This window comes from Narcine bancroftii, chromosome 4 (genome assembly GCF_036971445.1).
Source record: "Narcine bancroftii isolate sNarBan1 chromosome 4, sNarBan1.hap1, whole genome shotgun sequence".
In the NCBI taxonomy this organism is placed as follows: Eukaryota; Metazoa; Chordata; class Chondrichthyes; order Torpediniformes; family Narcinidae; genus Narcine; species Narcine bancroftii.
In genome coordinates, this window is record NC_091472.1 from 185,977,471 (window position 1) to 186,000,626 (window position 23,156).

General features: G+C 43.0%; 1 long non-coding RNA gene across 2 annotated transcripts; it reads right to left on the reverse strand.

Annotated features, from left to right (window-relative positions):
• Positions 1-852: 852 nt before the first annotated feature.
• Positions 853-18,968, reverse strand: LOC138760009 (uncharacterized). Of its 2 annotated transcripts, none has more exons than XR_011355323.1 (4): positions 18,890-18,968; positions 13,717-14,038; positions 13,567-13,593; positions 853-1,104 (listed from the first exon to the last, which is right to left on the reverse strand). It is a non-coding gene; the product is annotated as an uncharacterized lncRNA (long non-coding RNA). The 2 variants fall into 2 exon arrangements; XR_011355324.1 differs by lacking the exon at positions 853-1,104 and adding an exon at positions 13,051-13,121.
• Positions 18,969-23,156: the final 4,188 nt, after the last annotated feature.

Genomic DNA, 23,156 nt, shown 5'->3' on the forward strand with positions numbered 1-23,156 from the left:
AACATTTCATAAAATAACATTTTATAAATACGAATCAACTTGAAAGTAATTCTCTACATGTTTTTCAGACAATTATGAAATTTTGAAAATGTCCAAAATAAATTTGAAGTTATAATACAGAGGAAACAATTTACTGAACTATATGTGGAAATATTATTTTACTAAGCCCAGAATATTGAAAAATAAACCTACATTTTAGTTAATTTTCTTGAGGATAGAAATTGAAGTATCTTTCTACTCCACCAAGAAAATTCTCAGCGTATATTGTGAAAATGGCAGAGAACTCTATATCTGTATCACTGATATATTGAGAAATATATTGTCTGTTTATTGAGAAATAATTTTCATATCCCCTTAGGCTGTGTAAAGAGGGAAATATTGGAAGCTCTGGTAGAAAATGCAAATGCCTGATAGTCAATAAGGGGAGCATTATGCAGTATGAATAATGCATAACATTTATCAACATGAATAGGATATGTTATTAAGTGTTTCAAGAGTGGAACTAAGGTTTAATTTTACTATATAAAAGATTGTCCCTTTGATGTGCCAGAAACTTTCTTTTCAAAGTGCCATGTAATGTCTTGTCAAAGAAATTAATTCCAGTGCTCAGTGTAAAATTGTTGGAACATATGTATGGGCCAAAGTGAACCCCTAGCTTTTAACAAATGTGTAAGTGTAGCTTTGTAATTCTGATGAAGATTTTTGGTTTGAAACAGTGATCATCCTTACACTCCCCCTGACCAAATGAGTTCTCTATCATACTGTGTTTGGCTAACCATAAAAAATCTGTTTGCACTGTTGAGGCTTTGCTTTTTTTTTGCGCTACCCGTAACTGTGAATGCTTTTCTGTCTATTTTTTTATGTTATTGTAGCAGGCCGAGCGACCACACGGCTAGACGGGCCAAATCACCACCCCAGTCATCTGACTCCAAACGGCTTGGGTCCCATTCACTCCCAAGGAGAAGCCCGCAGTTAATGACATGTGTTGCCCAGGGGACATCACCACTTCCAGGTGGCACACCACCGGTCAGGGAGAGGTGCCACAACGTGCTGATGTCACTTCTGGAAGCCGGCATACACATCACCAGAAAAGTAGATGTTTCCCTGCGAGAAATTCAAACAAAATCAGTTATTGGTTCACCCTCGCACAGTGTGGACATCTCTTGATTCCGTAGCGCTGCTTCAGCAGACATGACATTATCTCCTTTTCTCTGTCTTGGCATATTGTGGTAATTTAATATTTATTATTGCAATTGGTGTATCTTACAAACCTGCAAGAATCTAAATGCATCGGTGTCGGTGTTGCACTGATGTGTTCGACAATTACCTCTCATGGCATATCAATGAACCAAAAAACCTACTCTTAATCTTCAATAAAGTGATAGAAAGTGTCTATTAAATATTAATGGTACAACACAGTAGGATGCCTTTTCACAGGTTCACGAATCCTGTGCCGCCCAATTACACCCAAATTAATCTACCTTCCCTGTACATTTTAGAGGATGGGAGGAAACCGGAGCACCTGGAGAAAATCACACAGGTCACGGGGAGAATGTACAAACACCTTATGGACAGCATCAGATTTGAACCTGAGCTGGCACTGTAATACCATTGAGCTCTCTGTTACGCTAAACCCTGCTATCCTTGACGTACTACTTTGACACTGGTGGTCAATTTGGATTTCACTGACTCTCTCAGCTTTTGATCTCTGGAGTTGAAAGGAGACAAGGTGAAAAGGAACCCCTTCCCACCACCCCCCCCCCACCCCCCGCCTTTTACAGTGTGGACTGAATGTTGCATCAAGAAGTCCCGGTAAAACTAAAACCAATAGGAATTAGGGAGGGATTTTTCACTCTCTGTTGCCCCACTGCAGACAAGGAAGATGCTTGTGTTTGGAGACACAGAGGGGACTGCAGATACTGGTAGCTGGAGCACCAGATAATCAGCTGAAGGAATCAGCTGGCCAAGGAGCATCAGTGGGAGAAATATATTTGACGATGTTTCAGTCTGGAACCATACTGAAGCCAGAAAGATGTATGTGGTTATTAGAAACCAATATTCTTATTCTCATGAGAATGTTGCAGGAGCTTTTAGGAACGAAGTCCTTGGCTTCATTCCTTCGTAAGTCAAATGGGAAGCATTTGCTGATCATTTCACAATGTTTAATGGAGTTTACATTTGTTTGGGTGATGATAGCCCAAGACTGAATTAGAACATCGAATGCAGAACTTTATAACACAGCACAGGCCCTTCAGCCCATGAAGTTGTGCCAACCTATGTAAACCTACTTCATAATAATCTCATTTTTCTCTACCTCACACCCATAACCCTTTAGTTTTCCTACATCGATATGGCTGTCCATGAGTCTTTTGAACACCCTTATTGTATCAGCCTCTACCACTAAGTCCGGCAATGCATTCCAGGAACTCTGTGTAAAAAAAAATACCTCTGACACCCTCCACTCACTTTAAACAGATCTCTTATGACACATTATCGCATAATCACTGCTGAGGCCCAGCCACCCAAGCCTTGGGATCACTATTGACAAAAATATTTAATAGATCAGCTTCATAAATACTCAGACAACAAACCTCAACATTCTGTACCAATTTTCTCATGTCATAAAGTTTTTCCACCATCTCATCATATGAGCCAAATGCAGGCAGGTGGAACTATGACATTTTGGTCGGCATGGGCAAGTCGGCCAAAGGACCTGTACCCACTATGTACGAACTTGTGACTCAATAACAAGGCAAATGTCAAGAGATTGTGTGAACTATTATCACTTGCCTCAACGTGTGCTTGTATGCAGTTCAACGTTTGCAGGGCCAGAGACATTCAGCAGGTCAAAAGTTATGTATGGAACAAGAAACCGAGTCAACGTTTCAGCCCGATGACAATGACATCAATCTTTGACACTGTTTCTGTCTGCCTTACCCACTGAGCTTCACTGGCACTTTCTGTTTTAATTTCCAAGTTCCAGCATGGCACTATTTTACTCCAATAAGCACTTAAAAATGAAGCTGTTCACTTTATTTGCACTTAATTAACATGTAATCCCTCTGCTGTCAGTGCGCTGTGATTACATTGTGCACTCTTATAGAATGAGCTGAGAACATCACTGAACATCTTCCTCGGCACCTCCCAAATGACCTCTACTTCCGAGAAGAGCAAAGATGTACGGGAATGTTACCTCCTGCAGGTTCCCCCTTAAGTCAGGTGCCTCCTGGACTCATGGCATTAAAATGGGGAGTTCCCAGCACAACAGCATTGTGGAAGGCCTTCACTGCTGGGACTGCAGCGGCTTAAGAAGGAGGCTTAGGACCACCTGTACAAAGATAATTATGGGCGAGCATGAAATGCTGACCTTGCCAACATTGCCCACATGCAAGAGGGAATTCAAGAAATCCTATTATTGTCAGAATACATACATTATGAAATTATTGCTAAAACTTAAATGAGGTTGAAAAATAGAACAGGTCTCCAGCTGCAAAGAATCAGGGAAATGTAAAATGTTCTTTTCCCATTACAGCAATTGTTATGATTTGCTTTGTGTTGAATTATCAGTATTGTTACAATGAATGTACAGAATCTTATTTCACAAAAGACGTGATAAACTTACATCAATTTGTAATGAAAGATCACTCTACTAATCTATTGCACCATTTCACTATTTTTTAAACTAGGAAGTACCCCACATGTTTTCTACATTTTATGTGAGGAGTTCAATATCCTTTGATTAAAACTTGCTTAGAGCTCAAGAAGTTTACACAATGACTAGCCGTGTCACATAAATTAGAAAGGTTTTATCCTGAAGGACCACATTAGATCAACTAGTCTGATAGACAGCGGACAACTGACCAAATGTGCATCATAAATCCTTCCTGCACCCACTGACTGCACATCAACATTCTCATGTACATGTTTGTGGAAGAATAGATTGGATATGCTTAGCTTATTCTCAGTTATCAAACGAAATAGGGACACTCAGTGAAAAATATCACCAGCCAATTACGAGCAGGTACTCGACAGCTGTCCTCAGAAACACTCCATCAAGGAATGAAAACACAATGATATAGCCATTAAGAAATAATTATAAATTCTGAACTCTAAACCAGTCATTCTCAATGGAGGGGGCGGAGGGGAGCCTATGACCCCCTTGGGGGCCACAACATATTAAAGTAAAAGCTTTGTTTTCTTTCCATCTTAAGTAACATAATTTTTTTTAATGTTTAATGTAGTCGGTAGAAGTATGGAAGAAATCGAAACTTGATTGCTTCACTGCGAAGGGGGTCCATAAACTTTTCAAAGTCCGAAGAGGCCCACAGCAGAATAAAGGTTGAGAATGGCTGTTCCTAGACCTGTAACTGAGATCCAAGACTGATATATCCTTTCATTTAAAAAAAAATCCCAGAGAGATTTCTAAACAACAAAGTGGTTTTTGGAATTTAAGTCAGATTTCAGATTTATTGTCAGAATACATACATGACATCACATATAATACTGAGATTTCTTTCCTGCAGACGAGGCAAAATTACCACTTATTAGCAGTGCAAAAAATACATAGACTCAACATACATATGTAAACAAATAAAGAAATGTAAGCAAACTGGCTCTGCCATACAGAGACACAGAGAGAAAAAAAATCAATAAAGTGCAAAAGCAAGAGTCCTTGATTGGGTTTGTCATTGAGGAGTCTGACGGAGGAGGGGTAGCAGCTGTTCCTCTACCTGGTGGCATCTTGTGGCACCTACACCTCTTTCCTGAAAGCAGCAGTGAGAATAGAGTGAGCGCTGAGTGGTGTGGATAACTCTTTGTTAATTCCTACTGCTCTCTGACAACAGTATTCCATGTAGATCTTCTCATTGGTGGGGAGGGTTTTACCTGTGATGTCTTGGGCTGAATTCACTTCTATTTGCAGAACTTTATGCTCAGGGGTATTGGTGTCCCCATACCAGACCGTGATGCAGCCGGTCAGCACACTTTCCATAGGACATCTATAAAAAATTGCCAGGGTTTCTGGTGTCATACCTAATCTCCACAAACTCCTGGTGAAGTAGAGGTGCTGATGTGCTTTCTTCATGATGCCATTAGTGTGTTGTGTCCAGGAAAGATCCTCTGAGATAGTGACTCCTACAGACTTAAATTTGCTCACCATCTCCATTCTGATCCCCGCATGATCACTGGATCATAGACGTCTAGTTTCCCCTTCCTGAAATCCACAATCAGCATCTTGGTTTCGGTGACAATGAGTGCGAGGTTGTTGTTGGTGCAGCATTCAGCCAGGATTTCAATCTCCCTCCTGTATCCTGATTCATCGCCCCTTTTTATACAACTCTCTGCCATGGTATCGTCAGTGAATTTGTTGTTTTCGTACTGAGCCACACAGTCATAGGTGTATAGCGAGTAGAGCAGGGGGCTAATACCACAGCCCTGTGATGCTCTGGTACTGATGGAGATTGTGGAGAAGTTCTTACTAATCCTTACTGATTGTGATCTGGAGGTGAGGAAATCCATGATCCAATTACACAGTGGGGTGTTGACTCCCAGGTCTTGGAGTGTGCTGACCAGTTTTGAGAGGATGATGGTGTTAAATAACATAACAATAACATAACAATTACAGCACGGAAACAGGCCATTAGGCCCTTCTAGTCCGCACCGAACCAAACACCCCTTTCTAGTCCCACCTCCCTGCACAATGCCCATAACCCTCCATCTTCTTCTCATCCATATACCTGTCCAACCTTTTCTTAAATAATACAATTGACTCCGCCGCCACTATTTCTCCCGGAAGATCATTCCACACAGCTACCACTCTCTGAGTAAAGAAGTTCCCCCTCATGTTACCTCTAAACCTCTGCCCCTTAATTCTTAACTCATGTCCTCTTGTTTTAAACTTTCCTCCTCTTAACGGAAATAGTCTATCCACATCCATTCTGTCTATCCCTTTCATAATCTTAAATACTTCTATCAAATCCCCTCTCAGCCTTCTACGCTCCAAAGAATAAAGACCCAATCTGTCCAATCTCTCCCCATACTCCAGATGCTTAAACCCAGGCAACATTCTAGTAAACCTTCTCTGCACTCTCTCCACTCTGTTTATATCCTTCCTATAATTAGGCGACCAGAACTGCACACAGAACTCCAAATTAGGCCGCACCAACGTCTTATACAATCTCAACATCACCTCCCAACTCCTATATTCCATGCAATGATTGATAAAGGCCAACATACTAAAAGCCTTCTTCACCACCCTATTCACGTGAGTTTCTACCTTCAGGGAACGATGTACCGTTACTCCTAAATCTTTCTGCTCTTCTGTATTCCTCAATGCTCTCCCATTTACCACATATGTCCTATTCTGATTCTTCTTACCAAAATGAAGCACCTCACACTTATCAGCATTAAATTCCATCTGCCATTTTTCAGCCCACTTTTCTAAGCAGCCCAAATCCCTCTGCAATCCTTGAAAACCTTCTTCATTATCCACTATTCCACCTATCTTAGTATCGTCTGCATATTTACTAATCCAATTCACCACCCCATCATCTAGATCATTAATGTATATAACGAACAACAATGGGCCCAATACAGATCCTTGAGGCACACCACTGGTCACCGGCCTCCAACCTGACAGACAATTATCCACTACCACTCTCTGGCCTCTCCCTTTCAGCCAATGTTCAATCCATTTGACTATCTTAAAATTTATACCTAAAGACTGCACCTTCCTAACTAACCTTCCATGTGGTACCTTATCGAAGGCCTTACTGAAGTCCATATAGACAACATCCACTGCGCTACCCTCATCCACATTCCTAGTCACCTCTTCAAAAAATTCAATCAGATTGGTCAAACATGACCTTCCTCCCACAAATCCATGTTAAGTGCTCCCGATCAGACCCTGTCTATCCAGATGTTTATAAGTACTATCTCTAAGAATTTTCTCCATTAATTTACGTACCACAGATGTCAAACTTACAGGCCGATAGTTGCCAGGCTTCCTCCTTGAACCCTTTTTAAATAACGGAACCACATGCGCAATGCGCCAATCCTCCGGCACTATCCCCATATCTAATGACATTTGAAAAATTACCGCCAGAGCCTCTGCTATTTCCTCCTTCACTTCTCTCAATGTCCTGGGGAAGATCCCGTCTGGTCCCGGAGACTTATCCACCTTTATATTCTTCAAAAGCCTTAAAACTACACCTTTTGTAATCTCTATATTCCCCATATTTACCCAATTTGCTTTTTTTTATCCCACATCTCCCAATATCCTTCTCCTTAGTGAATACCGAAGAAAAGAAACTGTTCAATATCTCCCCCATTTCTCTAGGTTCCACACACAGTTTTCCACTCTGATTTTCTAAGGGACCAATTTTGTCTCTAGCTTTCCTCTTACCATTAACATATTTGTAGAACTCTTTTGGATTAGTTTTCACCCTGCTTGCCATAGTTTTCTCGTACCTTCTTTTAGCTTTCCTAATTCCTCTCTTACATTCAATGTATCTTTCAAACATCTCCTTAACTCCATGCTTCTTATATCTAATGTACGCCTCCCTTTTTCTTCGAACCAAGTTTCCAATATTCCTTGAAAACCACGGCTCTCTCAAACCTTTTGCCCCTCCTTTTAACCTAACAGGAACATAAAGCTTTTGCACTCTCAAAATCTAATCTTTAAAAGACTTCCATCTCTCTACTACATCCTGCCCATAAAACAAATTGTCCCAATGCACACCCTGCAAGTCCTTTCGCATCTCCTCAAATGCGGAAATGCAGTCAATAAAGAGCACCCTGATGAATGCATCTTTGCTGTCCAGGTGTTCCAGGGCTTGATGTAGCGCCAGTGAGATGGCATCCACCATAGACCTGTTGCTGCGATAGGTGAATTGGTATGGATCCATGTCGCCACTCAGACAGGAGCTGATATGCTTCAACAGCAGCCTTTCAAAACATTTCTTCACTGTTGATGTGAGTGCTTCTGGTCGATAGTCATTTCGGCAGGTTACCACATTCTTCTTGGGAACTGGTACAATTGACGCCCATTTGAAACAAGTGGGTATCATGCCCTGCTGGAGTGAGATGTTGAAGATATTCGTGAATACACTGGTAAGTTGGTCAGCACAGATTTTTAATTCTTGGTTGGATGCTCCATCCAGGCAAGATACTTTCCACAGACTCACATTCCTGAAGGCAGCCCACATGTCATCCTTGGATACAAGACAGGAGAGGATCATCAGGGGGCATGGGGGTGCGCAGTGGTGGTTCTTAATTGTTCTTATGGCCGAATTGGGTGTAGACGGCATTGACTTTGTCAGGGAGTGAAGCTTTGCCATCTCCTACTGCACTAGATTTGGGTTTGCAGCAGGTTATGTTGTTTAGACCCTGCTGCAGCTGTCAAGTATCCTTCACTGTTTCCATTTTTATCCACACACTCCACTCCGCCCAGGAGATGGCTTTCCACAGGTCATATCTGATCCATCTGTAGTGATCTGGATCTTATAGGAAGTAGGAACAGGAGTAGGCCAAAAATGGCCCATTGAGCCTGCTCAACCATTCAATTCGATCATGGCTGATCTAATTTATGACCTAACTCCACCTACCTGCCTTCTCCCCATATCCCCTAATTCCTCTATCATGTAAAAATTTATCTAACCGAATTTTAAATATGTCTAATGAGGCAGCCTCAACCACTTTCCTGGTTAGAGAATTCCAAACATTCACTACTCTCTGGGAAAAACTATTTTTTCTCATCTCTGTCCTAAATCTACTCTCCCGAATCTTGAGACTGTGTCCTCTTGTTTTAGTTTCCCCGGCCAGCTCAAAAAACCTTCCTACATCTATCCTATCCATACCCTTCATAATCCTATATGTTTCTATAAGATCTCCTCTCATTCTTCTGAACTCAAGCGAATACAATCCTAGACGATTTAATCTTTAATCATAAGTCAACCCCTTCATCCCAGGAATCAACCTAGTAAACCCCCTCTGGACTGTCTCCAAAGCCAGTATATCCTTCCTCAAATATGGAGACCAGAACTGGACACAGTACTCCAGGTGTGGTCTCACCAGTACCTTATACAGTTGAAACATTACCTCCCTACTCCTGAATTCAATTCCTCTAGCGATGAAGGCCAACATTCCATTTGCCTTCTTAATAACCTGCTGCACCTGCAACCTAACTTTTTGCGATTCATGCACAAGCACTCCCAAGTCCCTCTGCACAACAGCATGCTGTAGTTTTTCACCCTTTAAATAATATTCAGCTCTTTTATTTTTCTTGCCAAAGTGGATAACCTCACACTTACTAACATTGTACTCCATCTGCCAGACCTTTGCCCACTCATCCAGCTTAACTATATCCCTCTGCAGACTCTCCACATCCTCATTACAATTTGCTCTTCCACTCAATTTGGTGTCATCCGCAAACTTGGCTACACCACATTTTGACCCCTCCTCCAAGTCATCAATGTAAATGATGAACAGTTGTGGGCCTAACACTGACCCCTGCGGCACCCCACTTAACACTTTCTGCCAACCTGAAAAACTCCCATTTATCCGGACTCTCTGCCTCCTGTCAGACAACCAATTTTCAATCCAGGCCAATATACTTCCCTGGACTCCACTTTCCTGTAACTTACTGAGAAGTCTCTTGTGCGGCACCTTATCAAACGCTTTCTGAAAATCCAAATATACAACATCAACCTGTTCCCCTCTATCCACCGCACCCATTATATCCTCAAAGAATCCTAACAAGTTTGTCAAACAAGATCTTCCCTTTCTAAAACCATGCTGCATCTGCCTGATTGAACCCTTACGTTCCAAAAGTTTCACTATTTCATCTTTAATGACAGCTTCAAGCATTTTTCCAACTACAGATGTCAAGCTAATTGGCCGATAATTTCCAGTCTTCTGCCTACATCCCTTCTTAAAAAGTGGCGTGACATTTGCTGTCTTCCAGCCTGCCGGGACCTGCCCAGAAACCAAGGAATTTTGGTATATGACCACCAATGCATCAACTATAACTTCTGCCATTTACTTCAGAACCCTTGGATGCATATCATCAGGACCAGGTGATTTGTCTGGCTTTAGTCCATTAGTTTCTCCATCACTACTTCCTTTGTAACAACTATTTTATCAAGGCCCTCCCCAACATTCGCATCCTTAACTCTGCACTTGGACATGCTGGATGTGTCTTCCACCGTGAAGACTGAAACAAAATATTTGTTTAATGCCTCAGCCATTTCCGCATTATTTGCTACGAGTTTTCCTTTCTCATCCTCCAAGGTTCCTATGTTAACTCTGGCCACCCTCTTCCGTTTTATATATTTATAAAATTTTTTGCTTTCTGTTTTTATATTTTGTGCCAATTTACTTTTATAATCCTTTTTCCCATTTCTTATTACCCGCTTTGTAACCCCTTGTCTCTTTGGACATCAATGCCTGCGATCTGGCTCTCAGCAAGTTCCAGATTTCATTGTTCATTCAGGGCTTCTGGTTGGGGAAAACCCCTGGACAATTTGGTGGTGACACACTCGTCTACAGCTGTCTTGATGAAGTCTGGTGTAATCATTCAGATTCTCAGCTGAGTCCTTGAACACTGACTCGGTGTCTTGAGGCGAAGCCAGAAAATGCTGAGACCCATTGGAAACACTCAGCAGATCAGGCGGTATCTGTGGCAAAGGAAGCAGACCACTTCAGGCCTTCGGTACTGTAAAAAATGTCAGTTTAAACTTGTAACAAGGATGAAGAGAGATGGAAAGGACAGAGGAAATATCTCTGAGGTTGGCCAGAGTTGCTGTGGTGATATGTTGTTCATGGAGTCATCTAGCTGATAGATGGATTAGGTCATTAGAGAGAGAGAAAGCAAACAAAGAGCCATGGAAAATGCAGGTCAGAGCTGCTGCAGAGAACTGAAACCACAGGGAAAATGATGGAGGTGCCCCGCAGAGAGAAACAGAAATTGCAGGTGGTTCACCTTACATCTGAACTACCCAGCTCCAATACATAGAGTGAAAGCAAATTACCTCCATTGGCTAGTCCTTTAAAGTCAATTTGCCACGCTTTTCTATATCTAAGGTCAGTAAGGACACTTTAATTTGCAGTCTAAACCCTCAAGTGTGTTGAGAAAAGAGAACAGTAATGGGAAAAATCTGCTCCCAAAACCGAAAGGAAAATGCAGTCTTTATTTTGAAAATAGCTCAAATTCACAAGCAAGAAAATCAAAAATGGTCCATTTTGATGAGATGACAGCCGACCATTTGTCACACGGTTCATGGACACCTCTGTATTAGCTTGCATTCAGTATAAGCTGATACTGTTTGGTCCCAAGGCTCAGACTGGCTTTCATCATTATTTTTTGCCCATGAACCTGAATCTTAAAAGTCCGCCCTGGAGTTCAGAGTGAAATAATACCACAGGAATCTGCAGGCATCAAGTACAATGTTTTCACTGCTCACTCCCTCAGGGTAGAGGAAGTAATATTTCCATTCTTCAGTTGTGATTGCCAACTACAGCTTGATTTGTTGTGAGTTTGGAGTGAATGTTAGAATCAGGTTTCAGTGCCGGGATTTGAAATCAAGGAGCTGGGACAAATATGATCTAAGCTTGATAAATCAAAACTCAGAAAGGACTGGTACCACATGAGATTACGTAACAAGTTAATCTGCAGCAGTCTGCTTTCTCACATTGCAAAGTAGAAATCTGCAGCACAATACAGGCCTTTCAGCCCACAGTGCTGTACTGACCTAATAAGCTACCCGAACAACCCCCTAGCATTTTCCCACTGTAGTTGTGAGAGATGCACTTAAAGGAAATATCGGTATTTAGGTTAGGTCAAAACCATTCACTTTTAAGATTATGCTCCCAGCTTGACAGTGAAAACCAAAAAGAAATACAGGTGGTGGCACGTCAGGTCATATCTGAGCAAAGGGGAACGGAGTTAATGCACAGTCTTCAACCTGGAATGTAGCTATTACTCTGCTTCCCTTCCCACAGATGCAAGCTAACCTGCCACGAAGTTCCAGCATGATCTTTTCTTTTAGTTCTCCCTTGACAAACGGAGCCTGAGCTTCCCAAATACAATCTGTCCCATAAACAAGTTCATTAGGTCTCCCCACCTTTCATGCCCACTTAAAAGAGTTTATGATCAAACATGGCCCATGTGAGACACATGGGGATAATTATGATAAAATTACAACATTAATATTCTTCTTTGGTGCTTTTGGGCGGGATTAGGCAAAATTAAGCTCTTATTGTAGACAAATCCTGTCGAATGAAATGTAATTGAGATCTCATGGGGCCATTTGCTAATCTTGCTTAATGGTTAACAGATAAACAGAAAACTAAAGGATATTTCTTTCTCATGGTACCTTGGTATAGTGAATGTTAAATCCCTTTGCCCTCTAGCTACCCCTTTCTCCTTATCCTAAAGTTTGCTCGCATTCATTCAATATTAACCAAGATGGGAGTCTATTTAAGGTGCAGATTTTAGTTTACTTGATAACCTTATATGTATGACTTCCCATAAAGTGTCACTCTCACCAAAAATAAATATTTTATTTAAATTATTGAATTATTAAAATGTCATTACACATGATGACAGTATTAATAGGCATTGCGATTATTTATTGACATCATTTAATTATAGGATACATTTTAAATGATTTTGTTAAAATATAGCTAGCAATAAAGAATTAGCATTTGGACGTTGTCAAATTTGTTAAAGGTTGACAAAGTCCCATGAAAAGATAAATAACATTTCAAAATACCATGTGTAATTTTGCACCTTGGTATTTCAAACAATCTAATACATTGACTCTGCAGGTTCACTATGCAACAGATTTCATGTAATCTTTCATAAAATGAAATCTACTTCCCTAACAACCTACTTTTCGACTCTAAAAATGAAAAATATATTTTTATGGTCCTTCAGGGCCATCTGGGATTTGAAAATTAAATTAGATGGCAATTTACCATGGACGTGGAATGATTCTACAAGTTTATATTGAGAATCCAATGTATGAAAGTTAAGGAATAAGATAAACCTCACCAGAACACTGGCACATTCACGAGGAGGCAAATTCTTTTGAGCGCACACAGTTAGATGTCATTCATTGAGTCTGCGATGAGACCAACAAAATGTTATTTGTACACACTGTTAAATTGGAAATGTCCATTTAAAAATATATGTGGAGATGCTTCAATGTTTTTTTTTCTCCATATCAGAAAATTATCCACCACCAGCCTGGGATTTTTTGACAGTGGAAATGGTAAATGTCCTATTTGAAGAATTCTCCTTAACTTGTACGCTCAGTCTGATGCACTACAGCTGCTACAAGAGGTGGGATGTTTCCTTCATTTGGAAAATGTTCCCCATCACTGAACAGGTTCAAAACAGGTCAACACTTTTGTGTTGGAGCAAACAAAATATTATTTTACTGATCTTATTTCTATAATATGCATATGGAATTCTACTCAAACATTCTTTCTGCAAGCTAATGTATATACCCTTGTGGAATTTAGTTAACTTATGGCTAAATTGTTCAATAAAAAGGTTCAGTTTACCTGCTTACATATATAGCATCCTGGCATCTGAAATTCAAGCAAACGGCAAAACAAATGAGGAAAATAAATTTTAAATTTAAAATAAATATGAATAAAATAATAGGTAAAAATAATATTTAAAATTATAAAAGTAATGTTCTCTGAACTAACATAAACTTCTGGTGAAGATGGGAGCAAATATTTGGCCTTGGTCGTGGCTTGGCTCGTAGCAGCTGTTTGAATGAAGTTGCGTGAAACAGCAATGGTATCAGCCAGGATGAAGAGCTGGTTGATGCCGCTGTTGGGGTGACTCTCTTAAAGTGTCTCCTTGTCCCTGCTTAGCAAGAGTCACCCTGGTCAGAGGCTTTTATCTGTAAACTTGGAGGATGGCGGTTAATTATCTGTAATGCGATTGTTCATCTTTCAGGTGGGCTCCATGGAGGAGGAGGAATCTGCAGATGCAGCAGTGGTTAAACGTTTTCAAGGAATGTGACTGAAAATAAAGTAAAATGCTTTAAGGTTTATATATTCATGCAAGTGAAGTTTGTTCAACGCAGTACAGCATTTTTCTCTTTTGTCTTTTAAACTTTTTATTCTTAATGCATGCAGGGGTATTAGTTAGACATTGTAAGAGTAAGTCTCAAGCAACCAGAAAATACATTTATCCAGCATCTATCAATTCCCATAGATGCTGGATACTAGGGTTTTACCATATAATGCTGGTAGTCTGATAATATTAGACATACTTCCAATAACAACTGGTTTCCACCAGTGCTTTGCCTCCTCCATGCCCACATGGAGCAGTCAATGCATTGTGAATGTAGATGTAGTGCCACCACCCAAGGTACATCATCAGACAATGCACCATTTGCTCCTATATGTCAATATACTGATGAAGAATTAATCAATTACACTAGAGCATTCACGTACTTACCTGTGCTGTCTCGATCAGTTAAGCAACAGGAAATTCTTTGATCTTTATGTTTCTTATATTTTGTAAAGTAATTAATGGTTAATTTCTTTCCTCCTCACAGCATAACATTTAGTACTTTGCCAAATGTTTAAAACCATGTGATAATGTAATAATTGGACTAATCATTACATTACATGATATTTACAGTTTTGGTCAATAAGAAATAATCCATCAGATCTGTTTCAAGTTCAAGAGTGATTGAGCTTTAACATATTAAATAGAGAATTTAGTTAACTTACAGCTAAATTAATGACAAATGTCTATTTCACCTGTTTCTGATATATATTGCTTCTATTCTAATATTAGACATAACCATATAACCACTTACAGCACAGAACAGGCCAGTTCGGCCCTACTAGTCCATGCCGTAGCAAATCCCCACCCTCCTAGTCCCACTGACCAGCACCCAGTCCATACCCCTCTAGTCCCCTCCTATCCATGTAACGATCCAGTCTTTCCTTAAATGTAACCAATGATCCCGCCTCGACCACGTCTGCCGGAAGCTCATTCCATATCCCCACCACCCTCTGCGTAAAGAAATTTCCCCTCATGTTCCCCTTATAATTTTCCCCCTGAAAATTTTCTGAGAAAAGTATGTAACCTTGCAGCTATCATATACTGGAAGTGATCAGAATTCTGATTTGCTTTAAGATCATGCAACAAGAGAGACCAGATATAATAAAACTCATTTTTCTAGTAGGTTGGATTGTCACAGTATTTTAAAAATCCTTCTACATGCAATTTGAATATTACATTTTTAATAACTCTCTCCCCATCCCTGATGGTAATCTGGACAACCTAGCAATGTTGTTGTTTTTACCTACAACCCTAAAATGTGTCTGCTGACCATTCAACTTTACAATGAGATTATCTATAACAATTCAATAGTAGCTTACCTTCAGTTTACATGTTCTGACATTCAATTCATAGGGAAAGGATTTAATCCTCAGCAACTGGGGTTAATTAATGTGATGGGTCTGATTTGTACTCCAATCCCAAAACTTGGCTCTATTATATTCAGTGGAACTGAATACTGGAATACAATATGACCAACACCTCTGAGCAGAAAGCCCTGCAAAAGGTAGTGGACCTAGCCCAGAACATGACAAGCAAAATTCTCCCTACCATTGAGAACATCTATGGGGAACGCTGCTGTCGGAGAGCAGCAGCAATCATCAAGGATCTCGCTACTGCCATCAGGAAAAAGGTATAGGTGCCACAAGACTCATACATTCAGGTTCAGGAATAGCTACTACACCTCAACCATCTGACTCCTGAACAGTCAACTCATTCTGAGATTCATTTGAGGACTCTTACTTTGCTCATTATTTATTATTTTTTGTATTTCCACACAGTTTGTTAACATTTCTTTCTTTTGTATAGATTTCTTTCTTCTTGCATACAGTTTACAGTTACCAGTAATTAGAAATTCTGCTTGGCCCACAGGAAAAGAATCTTAGGTTTGTATTGTTACAAGCCCAGAGGACCCCAAAACCCAGCAGCAATAGATATTCACCAAGACAAATGGTTAATAAACAAAAGTTGCTTTTAATTATCTTTAAATATGAAAATAGGATCAAACTTTAACTTATCACTAGATTACTTATCTTAACCCCCTTCTAATTCTAAGCTCACGTGTATGTAATGTGTGTGTAAGTTCAGAACAATTCTTTGATTCACAGTCCAATCTCATTTCTCATTCCTTCAAGTTCATTAGTTGCAGGCAATTCTTACACTGTGCACAGAATTTAACATTTATAAAGTTCACCAGGCTTTGGTACTTGAAAGGTAAATGGTTACTGCTCAGGAAGGTTCTTGTCGGTTTTCAGAGAGAGATTTGTTATTCCAGGACATCCACAACTGATGTACTTCCATCAGCCACTCCAGTGTCTTGCTGAAGAAACTTGCCCCCGTCAGGGTTCTCCAGATGATAACCTCTTTCTTTCAGGTAACCACAGACTTTGTTTTTGTTTCCCTTATTCCAAGTGAAACATTAGACACCCATCCTCTCCTCTTGCAAGAACCACAAGGGCTTTGACCAGGCCGTCTTCCAAGCCTTGTCCTGTTCCAGTCCCAGCTACTTCTGCTGGCTGTTACACTGTCAAGTGATCTATGTGTGTGTGTGTGTGTGTGTGTGTGTGTGTGTGTGTGTGTGTGTGTGTGTGTATGTGTGTGTGTGTGTGTGTGTCTCTCTCTCTCTCTCTCTCAGAGAGAAAAACTGTTTGACTCTCTCTGCTTGCAATACCACATGACCCTCTTACAACAGCAAGCTCTCTTCCAGACAGCAGAGGCTCCAGCATGCTCTTTCATCTGTTGCCTTTGGTAAACAACAATCCATTAGTGAAGTCTCTTGAGCAAAAGCTCTTGCAACATATCTTTTTACTCTATATACTCTGTCACATTATGTGATGCCATGTTTGTACTCTGACAATAAATTTGTACTTTGAATAACTTGCAACATTTTAGAGCATGGAACAAGGAACACATTTCTATCCCATAACTTAGACCAATAATCAGATGACTCTGATATAGTCCTGTTTTCTTGCTTAGTTAAATTCAGTTTTGTGTAATCTTCTACCACAGCACAGGTGTCAGAACATTCAAATCTAGGCATTTATTGTTAATAATAAAATCGTAGACACGGGAAGTTTAAAGCATTAACAATGGGGGATATTCATTAAAAGCAATGCCTCATTATAAATAATGCCTCATTAGTTTTTCTTTCCTGGCTGCCCTGGCTAAAGAAATAAGCACAGCTCATTTTTCCAATCTAAGTCTGAGGTCAAATGCCCCACTTCCAAGAATAGATGGGGCAGGGAGGGAACTGTACTGAGCCTATGGTATTTCTTTACTTTCCTTACATTCTTAACAATGTTAAAATTAGCATTCATTAAAATTTGTACCATCAGAGAAGGCACATTCAAAATTGAATCTATTTCTTGCTTAATTATTTTGGTATCTTCTCTGTATGCATAGATTTTTAAAATATATTTAGACACACAGCATGGTAATCAGCCCTTTCAGTCCATGAGCCTGTGTCACCCAATTACACCCAAGTGACCTACAACCCCCAGTAGATTTTGAAAGGTGGGGGAAACCGAAGCATCTGTCAAACCATGCAGACATGGGGAGAACACACAAACTCCTTACTTGACTCTATTATGTTCAGTGGAACCGAATACTGGAGTACAATATGACCAACTCCGACACATCTCGTTTATCCCAAGACGACGAGTGGAAAGCCCTGCAAAAGGTAATGGAAACAGCGTGGGATTTGAACCCCTGCCCCAGTCGCTGGCCCTGTAGTGTTGTGCAAACCGCCACATGAACCATGCCACCTGACAATTCTTTAATTTTAATCCATTAATCACTACTTTTTTTACGGATTTTGTTTAGTTAGTTGAAACGTTGCAAAGAATTTACACGTCACCAAGCATGAGTGCCGTCCTGTGCACTCTTCATCAAGGTCAACAAAGAGGGGTAATCTTGAATACTGCAGGCAACACCCCTGGCTCTGGAGGTAAGTTCTGACAATGAGACTAATGGTGAAGACCTGAGTTATTGAAAAGCCGTGCAGTTCACAAACCACATTGAAGGTCCCACAGATCATCAGGACAAGAGGAAGAATTTCTCCTGGTATTGGTCAACCACTGCTAAAAACAGAATCTTTGGCCATTTAACTCATTTCTGAGGGTTGCTGTGCATAAAGTGGCCACCAAATATGTCAGTGCAAATAAAACTATGTGCTACAAGAAGCCTTTGGAGAACATGGATGAATGTCATCTCAGCCAAATTTGTTTTAAATTTTCCACTCATAAGCAAGTCAAATGGTGAAATATGCTAGTCCACTCTTTGATTCTTCTTCTTCTTTGGCTTGGCTTCGCGGACGAAGATTTATGGAGGGGGTAAAAAAAGTCCACGTCAGCTGCAGGCTCGTTTGTGGCTGACCAGTCCGATGCGGGACAGGCTTCCCCCACCGGCTGTTAGTCGCCCCCCCCCCCCCCCCCCCGCTAGTCACCACCCACCGTCGGTCACCCTCCACCCCGTCAATCGCGCCCCCCCCCCAGCAACGTCCCGCTGCCGTGCACTGCAGCGACAGTTTGCGGCCCCCCACTCTCTCTCCCCCCCCATCAGTGGCAGCGACCTCTCTTCCACCCCCCCGCCCTGGGCCCCGCAGCAGCGACCCCTCGATCACTGCAGTCTCTTCAGCTAGGGGTTTCCCTGTGACGCAAGTGGACTCTTTGATTAGACTGTGATTAAATCTCAACAATTCACTTGTACTTTGGACAATTATTTTGAGGGAACTCATGGCAGTGACTGCAGGTGGCAAAGATGAGGAAAGATCTGGTTTTATGTTAGCCCCCCACTCACGCGGAAGCTTGAAAGGGTCCGTCCTGGTCAGCGTGGTCCCTGTAGTCAGGGAGCCCAGTTAAACTTAACTAGGTCGCGTCACTGGCGAATTGAACAAGAAAATGACCAACCACTTGCGTCACAGGGAAACCCCTGGCTGAAGAGACTGCAGTGATCGAGGGGTCGCTGCTGCGGGGCCCAGGGCGGGGGGGTGGAAGAGAGGTCGCTGCCACTGATGGGGGGGGGGAGAGAGAGTGGGGGGCCGCAAACTGTCGCTGCAGTGCACGGCAGCGGGACGTTGCTGGGGGGGGGGGGGGCGCGATTGACGGGGTGGAGGGTGACCGACGGTGGGTGGTGACTAGCGGGGGGGGGGGGGGGGGGGGGGGCGACTAACAGCCGGTGGGGGAAGACTGACTGCCGATAGTTCCCGTGAGTGCATGTCGCGTCGTCATCGCGGGGTGGGGGGGGAGAATCCCCCTTAAGTGACCGGGTTGGCGATTTAATGGGTCAATCCCCCTGCAGTTAAAAAGGTTCCCCAGTAATAGTACCCGGGTCCCAGGAGGGCGACCAAGGGGCTGCAGTAATTTAAATACATCCAACATTGAACTAAATAACCAAAAACAATTAACACGTTGCTTTAATTTAAAACAAATGTTTTTTTAAAACCGCCGAATGAAGATTTTGCCTCGAGAAATCAGCAGGTCTCAGACCCCGTGTCAGTTCCACCGTGAGGGATCTCCGCAGGACTCCGGCCGCGGGGGCTCTCGCTGCCTTGCTCAGGCCGGCCGGGTGGGGGGTTCGGTGCCGGCCGGGGACAGCCGGCCAGAACGGTGATGGTGGGTATAGAAGACGGGGATGGTGTGTGGGCGCCTCTGCCTGCCATGCAGAAAGGGGGGGAGGGGGAGAACCCTGCGCCGCGGGGCTTATCCACTCCTCCGGCGATCCTGGGTCACCGTCAGGACTGCGGCAACTGTGAGCGAAGGGAGAGCCCTTCTCCCTTCCCCCCCCCCTCTCCCTTCCCCCCCCCTTCTCCCTTCCCCCCCTTCTCCCTCCCCCCCTTTCTCCCTTCCCCTCCCCTTCTCCCTTCCCCCCTTCTCCCTTCCCCCCTTCTCCCTTCCCCCCTTCTCCCTTCCCCCCCTTCTCCCTTCCCCCCCTTCTCCCTTCCCCCCCTTCTCCCTTCCCCCCTCTCCCTTCCCCCCCTTCTCCCTTCCCCCCCCTTCTCCCTTCCCCCCTCCCCCTTCCCTTCCCCCCTCTCCTCTCCTCCCCTTCCCCCTCCTTCCTCTTCCTCTCCTCTCCTCTCCTTCCCCCCCCCCCTCTTCTCCTTCCCATCTTCTCCCGGAGGCTGAGCTGCTACATGAGAGTGAGCCCAGTCTTCGGCGGGCTGCCTTCTTGGGAAGGGCACAACCAAAGGTACTGGCTCCAAAGTCCAGAATGGCCACATCCTCCGCGGTGACCGACTCCGTCTCGTTTATCCCAAGACGACGAGCGTCGGCTGCTTCTGCATTGCTCACTGGGGAAAAACCCCACACACATGAAGGGTTAATTCCCGTCAGGGAGGTGATTTCCAGCGCGGGCTATTCTGCGCATTCATGCGTGCAACAAACCACACACGATGGTGAGAGGGGACATTGGAAGGGGGCATCAAGTTCCATGGCCCTCCGACGCCTTCTGCCGGCTGTGCCTCAGAACATTCCAATTCGACACTATTTAAAATTGGTAACAGGGCTCCATACAGTCAGGGAATTAAAGTGAGGGCCATTAAAAACTACATGCAGTGGTGTCACTGGGGTTGGGGGCCACCCAGTGCGGTAACCTGGTGTCATACCCCCCACCCTATGGACTTCCTTGGATTACTACTTCATTCTCCAAAAAAGTTATTGATCTAGATTCTCCAACGCTAATACCCGGAATATTGCAGAACATTTGACAAAAGCTGCGACTATGAAAAGTACCAGCAGCGGCCAAAGCAACAAAGGGTGCAGACGAGACCTCTTGATTCGAAGAGTTATTGGCACCTTCTTCCACTGGACCCCCAGTTTAATTGGCCCGGGATAGGAAGCCGCTTTCGCTGGGTCGCCTTTTGACCGGGACACTGACTGCTTTTCCACTGAGCGCAACTCGTCCCCAGGGATCGGAGTGCTCTACCATCAACCACAAATGGGTGACTCCCTGCTGTCCTTCTTCCGCTGGTTTGATCGGCACCCCGACGCCGGGGATCTGAGTAGGGGTCGAGGCTGTCAATCCCCGGTCTGGTTTGACTCCGGCATTCGGACAATGCTCCTTTTCCTCTGGTCCCTGTCCCAGTTAATTCCCCGTTAATTCCTGGGGCCAATATGTCAGTGGAAAAAAGGCTATTGTAATTGGGAAATAATGGCAGATCTGACCAGAGTACATTAGAAGGTTCAAAAAGTAAATTAGCATAGAGTTTTAGCCTTGTAGGTGTATTGATACATGTAAGCTGGGCTTACGAGAAATGTTTTTTTTTGGTCATTATAACTAACTAAGTGGTGCATTGGCAGACATTATTAGGTGTTTCATGGGGACATGGCAAGTTTCCTCAGGCCTCTGAGGAAGTAGAGGCACTGATGCATTTTCTTGGCCATTGCCAATGTGGGTGGACCAGGACAAGTCACTGGAGATGGCTTCCCCAAGGAATTTAAAGCTGCCTCCACCTCAGCGCCACTGATGGAGACCAAGGCTTACAGAGAGAGGGTCATAGAGCTGTGCTTGGCCACACAGCGATTGATGTAAATGGAGTATGGTAAAGGACTGAATACACTTCGAAGTGGTGTCTACTTGAGGAGGATTGTGATTGTCAAAAAAAACCTCACTATATACAGGATGCAGGATAGAAAGCCATAGTCTGATTGTGGCCCTGGATGAGGTGAGGGATTTTTTTTCTTTTTGCACTCTCTGTGATGACAGTGGGATAAGTGCCCAAGTGGAGGGAAAACCAGGCAGTTCTGCCTTGGAGAAATGTATTCCTGTTAAAAAGTGGATCGGGGTGGGGAGGGAAGACGTAGCTGGTAGTGGAATCATGCTGAATTGGCGGCAGGGTGGAAGAATTATGTGCCACATGCAAGTTGCGGACGCTCACTATTATTCTTCAAGTCTCACTGGAATATTGAAACCAAGTCGTGTGTAAGCCACCTCTGACCCTACTTTATTTCTAAAACTGTCCTTGTTCCCACAGTGGGGGAGGGGGGAATGTGAGTGAGGAGGTAGGAATCCATGTTTATTAAAGAAGGAGGGCATTTTGCATGTAAGAGGCCATCCTCTCAGCTCCCACTGCAGGACATTTTATAGACGCCCAAATTCAAGGTGGTGCAAAGAAACCTCAGGACCCTCTCATCACAGTTGTCAAAGGTTCTGATGGCATCTCAACAATCCAGCTTTTGGACAGAATGCTGGGATTGCTAGGTAATGGCAGTGACTCCAGAGGGCTTAAATCAAGCATTCTCCACCAGGTCAAGAACTTTCCTGACCTCATCAGCAGCTTTCGATCAATTGCCAAGAATTGCCCCTGCCCCCACCCCCCCCCAGCAAATCATCAAAGCTCAGTTGGGGGAGGTTTCTTCCATCATTAAACACCAGTTATCCCATGTTTGCTCAGCTTATAGTGCTAACTGGATTGTCACAGCGCTGACATCAAATCGATGCTTCACAGAACTTGATCTCTTCATATCCCATTTTGCAGCTGTGACCAATGCTGCTCTATTGCCATCCTAATTTACCAGACGGTGCACTCAGAATTTACAAGCAATTGGAAATAAATCAATACCAAAACAATGGACAGCATGGAGCCCAATTTTGTGGCTATTATGGTGACAAAAATTGCTCCAGGGCAGTCCAAAAATGTTACAGCTGTATTTCTCCACAAGTGTCACTTACTGTTGAAACAAATGTGGAGAATAGCACGGAAACCGTCCACTTGATATTTGAACAGAATGGCAGGAAAGAAACGGTCCTTGAGTCTGGTCGTATGCAACCTCACACTTAAATTTAAATTTTTCATTGTAGACATGCAGCATGGTAACCAGCCCTTTTTCCCCACGAGCCCGTTCCAGCCAATTGCATCAAATTGACCTACAACCCCTGGTACATTTTGAAGGGTGGGAGGAAACCAGAGCACCTTGGGAAAACCCACATAGACACAGGCAAAACATACAAACTCTTTAAAGACAGCACCCGGATTCGTATTCCAGTCCTGATCATTGGGCACTGAAACAACATTGTGCTAACCTCTACTCTAATCGTGCCGCCCTAATCTTGTGAATCTTCTTCCAGA